The sequence below is a fragment of the Ailuropoda melanoleuca genome, chromosome X (genome assembly GCF_002007445.2).
Source record: "Ailuropoda melanoleuca isolate Jingjing chromosome X, ASM200744v2, whole genome shotgun sequence".
Lineage (NCBI taxonomy): Eukaryota > Metazoa > Chordata > Mammalia > Carnivora > Ursidae > Ailuropoda > Ailuropoda melanoleuca.
This window is the reverse complement of record NC_048238.1, coordinates 6,231,902-6,236,757: the sequence shown is the minus strand read 5'-3', so window position 1 is coordinate 6,236,757 and position 4,856 is coordinate 6,231,902. Positions and strand designations below refer to the sequence as shown.

At 46.2% G+C, this 4,856-nt stretch overlaps 1 protein-coding gene and 1 pseudogene across 3 annotated transcripts in view; one reads left to right on the top strand and one right to left on the bottom strand.

Annotated features, from left to right (window-relative positions):
- Positions 1-1,394: 1,394 nt before the first annotated feature.
- On the bottom strand, positions 1,395-3,386 carry LOC117797503 (annotated as a pseudogene).
- Positions 3,387-4,572: 1,186 nt separating this feature from the next.
- The window catches only part of FBXO25 (F-box protein 25), a 61,468-nt gene continuing 61,184 nt past the window's right edge, over positions 4,573-4,856 (top strand). For 2 of the 3 annotated variants that reach the window (XM_019809632.2, XM_011236878.3), the window contains exon 1: positions 4,596-4,752. The gene's annotated coding sequence lies outside the window, so the exon portion shown is untranslated. Of the gene's footprint in view, positions 4,753-4,856 lie in introns of all 3 variants that reach the window. The other variant, XM_002928929.4, reaches the window with a different exon arrangement.

The window sequence follows — 4,856 nt, the reverse complement described above, 5'->3', positions numbered from 1 at the left end:
TTGCCATACTTCGAAGCTGTCTGATAAACTTCCTTTTCATAAGCAAAAAGCACCTACTCAGGGAATCAATGCTCAAATAGTCAAGATTCAGTTGTCTTAAACAAACGCAGCACCAGCGTTCTGAGATTTGCCAGCTATCTGAAGGATTAGATGCTTGTCATTTACCAATCACTATGCATTTTTTAAGTTATAAAATTACACTAATTTTTAAAGAGTTTTCGCTTTTCATCCTGCTCATCAAATCTAATAGTCATCTTTCAAGACTCTCATTTTTGAAATGACTGAACATGTTTTCAAACTAAAAGCAAAGCACCCTACACTCCAGTCCAAAATGGGTCCTCTCATTAGGTATCTGCCATTGCATCTCTTCAAACTGGGTTAAATCACTAGTGCGTAACGTTCCCTCCTCACCCAACCTCGCTCTTTAAAGATGAAAATTCCTACTGGAAGTGGATTTCTAGTTCTTAGTGACATTAAACGTCCAGTAGACTTTCTTCTCCTACAATTTAGATACAATTAACTCAACCATTAAGTAAAATAATGGCATTGACATGTTTTAGGGTCCTTTAAACTACTTCAAGATTTGTAAATGTGACGAAGCCTTCCAATACCTGGGAAACTGAAAATGACAATGTATTAACAATTTTACTCCATAGTGATAGAAGTTTTATATGCAACACACTGACTTTGGTATTATGGAATTTAACCTGTTTTATAAACTACCTTGTGGTGTTACTCAGTTTATCTAAAATGTGTTGCACCAATAGACCTTTTTTTCCCCATAGCTTTTTCCTATGTACTTTAACAGTTTCTTTCCTTAGACAAGATGAAAAATTCAAGTTCCCACCCAGGAAATGTTAACCCAGACTTTAGTTTCCAAGTATTTTAACATTAGAAATTCAGTCTGTGCAACTCTCACTTTTACCTGTGCAGTACTAATACAAGGTTACAGTGTTGACCAAAAGAAGACACAGGTTTCTCATTAAACTTGCTTTTTAATGGGTCTCAAAATTCTGTGACAGATTTTTGGTCAAGTTGTTTCCATTAAAAAGTACTGATTTTAAAAACTAATAACTTAAAACTGCCACACACACACACACACACACACACACACACAAACAAATGGTCCACAAAACATTCTCCTTTCCTTCTGAAGGTTTGTTTGTTTTGTTATCATTAACCAGTCTTTTACTATTAAACTTAAATGGCCAATTGACACAAACAGTTCTGAGACCGTTCTTCCACCACTGATTAAGGCTGGGGTGACAGGTATTGGGGATAATATTCATTTAGCCTTCTGAGCTTTCTGGGCAGACTTGGTGACCTTGCCAGCTCCAGNCAAACAAATGGTCCACAAAACATTCTCCTTTCCTTCTGAAGGTTTGTTTGTTTTGTTATCATTAACCAGTCTTTTACTATTAAACTTAAATGGCCAATTGACACAAACAGTTCTGAGACCGTTCTTCCACCACTGATTAAGGCTGGGGTGACAGGTATTGGGGATAATATTCATTTAGCCTTCTGAGCTTTCTGGGCAGACTTGGTGACCTTGCCAGCTCCAGCTGCCTTCTTGTCCACCGCTTTGATGACACCCACAGCAACCGTCTGTCTCATGTCACAAACAGCAAAATGGCCCAGAGGAGGATAGTCAGAGAAGCTCTCAACACACATAGGCTTGCCATGAACCATATCAACAATGGCAGCATCACCAGATTTCAAGAACTTGGGACCATCTTCCAGCTTTTTCCCAGAACGACGATCTATCTTCTCCTTCAGCTCAGCGAACTTGCAAGCAATGTGAGCTGTGTGACAATCCAGCACAGGTGCATATCCAGCACTGATTTGGCCTGGATGGTTCAGGATAATCACCTGAGCCGTGAAACCAGCTGCCTCCATTGGTGGGTCATTTTTGCTGTCACCAGCCACATTGCCACGACAAACATCTTTGACAGATACGTTCTTGACATTGAAGCCCACATTGTCCCCAGGAAGAGCCTCACTCAACGCTTCATGGTGCATTTCAACAGACTTTACTTCAGTTGTAACATTGACTGGAGCAAAGGTAACCAGCATGCCAGGTTTAAGAACACCAGTCTCCACTCGGCCCACAGGGACTACCAATACCACCAATTTTGTAGATATCCTGGCGAGGCAGACGCAAGGGCTTGTCAGTAGGACAAGTTGGTGGCAGAATGCAATCCAGAGCTTCAAGCAGTGTGGTTCCACTGGCGTTCCCATCTCTACGGGTGACTTTCCATCCCTTGAACCAAGGCATGTTAGCACTTGGCTCCAGCATGTTGTCACCATTCCAACCAGAAATTGGCACAAATGCTACTGTGTCGGGGTTGTAGCCAATTTTCTTAATGTAGGTGCTGACTTCCTTAACAATTTCCTCGTATCTCTTCTGGCTGTAGGGTGGCTCAGTGGAATCCATTTTGTTAACACCAACAATCAGCTGTTTTACACCCAGTGTGTAAGCCAAAAGGGCATGCTCACGGGTCTGCCCATTCTTGGAGATACCTGCTTCAAATTCACCAACACCAGCAGCAACAATCAGGACAGCACAGTCAGCCTGAGATGTTCCTGTAATCATGTTTTTGATGAAGTCTCTGTGTCCTGGGGCATCAATAATGGTCATGTAATACTTGCTGGTCTCGAATTTCCACAGGGAGATATCAATGGTGATACCACGTTCACGTTCAGCTTTTAGTTTATCCAAGACCCAGGCATACTTGAAGGAGCCCTTTCCCATCTNCACTTGGCTCCAGCATGTTGTCACCATTCCAACCAGAAATTGGCACAAATGCTACTGTGTCGGGGTTGTAGCCAATTTTCTTTATGTAGGTGCTGACTTCCTTAACAATTTCCTCGTATCTCTTCTGGCTGTAGGGTGGCTCAGTGGAATCCATTTTGTTAACACCAACAATTAGCTGTTTTACACCCAGTGTGTAAGCCAGAAGGGCATGCTCACGGGTCTGCCCATTCTTGGAGATACCTGCTTCAAATTCACCAACACCAGCAGCAACAATCAGGACAGCACAGTCAGCCTGAGATGTTCCTGTACTCATGTTTTTGATGAAGTCTCTGTGTCCTGGGGCATCAATAATGGTCATGTAATACTTGCTGGTCTCGAATTTCCACAGGGAGATATCAGTGGTGATACCATGTTCACGTTCAGCTTTTAGTTTATCCAAGACCCAGGCATACTTGAAGGAGCCCTTTCCCATCTCAGCAGCCTCCTTCTCGAATTTCTCAATAGTTCTTTTGTCGATCCCACCACATTTGTAGATCAGATGACCGGTAGTGGTAGACTTGCCCGAATCTACGTGTCCGATGATGACGATGTTGTTGTCAGTCTTTTCCTCTCCCATTTTGGTTTAGGTTAAGCGGTGGTTTTCACGACACCTGTGTTGTGGCGGCAAACCCGTTGCGAAAAAGCTGGACATTATTTCTAATGGCAAAAATAAAGAACCTAATGCCCATCCATGGAAAATATTTTTAAAAGCTATGATATATCCACACAATGGAATAATCTGCAGTTGTGAAAGAGGGTAAGGGGGAGGAGGGTGGCAGTTTTTAAACTCGGGATACGTAAGCACTATTGCTGTCTTTGGTCCATGATCACGTTTACACTACATTCACATTTTTAAAAGTATGTAGTCAAAGAATGCTACTAATAAGCACATCAGAAATCACGTAAAAAGCATTTTTCCAAAATATGAATTCCTACTATATGCTTCCTGCAATGTGTTCCAAATATGAAAACATTTTATAAGGAAAATACTAAGATCAAATACTTCTACGTTGCTCACTTTAGCCAGGCATAGTTTTAAATATTTTGCATATGTTAAGTCATTTAATTCTCAAAAAAAAAAAAAAAAAAAGCCCTATGGGGTAAGTACCACTCCTGTGTTACTTGTGGGGAAAATGAGGCATAGGGTGGTTCGGGCCTTACTTAATTCACACAGCTCATCAGCAGCCGCTCTTGGACCTACGGCTCTAAATGTGGCTTGGAGCCCGAGCTTTGCCCCCTGACCCGTCGACCTTCCCCTTCCCGCACCGACACCCACATTCTCGTTCCCTGATTGGGGAAGAAGCCCACAAGTGCGAGCTGGTCCTCCGGGGGCGTTTCCAACCATCTTGAAGGATCCGGATAGTCTAAACTGTTTACAAACGGAAAATGCTTGAGCCGTAAGGTTAAGGACTAGAGATCACGGGATGCACGGAGCTTTGGGGGGGGGGGGGCCAAATGTAAACTGCATTCCTGAGGTTCAAGTTAGCAGGCGTGGCGTTGCACACTGGAGGAGACTGGGACCCGCGGATCTGAGCGGTGACCACAGTCCGGACGACCGCTGGGTTCCTGGCCTCCCCAGCTCCTCCCGCACGAACGCAGGCGGGATGCCATCCTAAGACAGGACACAGCCCTGCACCACGCCCGCGGGTTCGCGTACCCAGCCGCACCCACTGAGCACGCGCAGAAAGAAGGCCGTGCGAAACCCACTGCGCACGCGCGGGCCTCGGCCTGGGGGAGCAGGGTAGCAACACGGCCACGCGGAGCCTCACCTGCCAATCAGCGCGGCCCGGGGCGGGGCTTCTGGTCCGCGCTCCCCGGTAGGCGGCGGGCGACTTCCGGCAATAAAGCTCCGCTCTGCCGTCAGGTGGGGACTGAGGGCGTCTGCACTCCGGCCGGGTACTGAGGCGGCGCGCGCTCCAGGTGGGGACGGCGAACCAACCCAGCCCTCCCCTCCTCAGGTAGGGTCGGGGGCTCTGGGGGCGCCGGGTGGGGACAGAGCGGTCGTCGGCCGCGCGGCGCGGCCTCCCCTCGGCCGCCGCCCACCCCCGCGCGCCCGCGACCC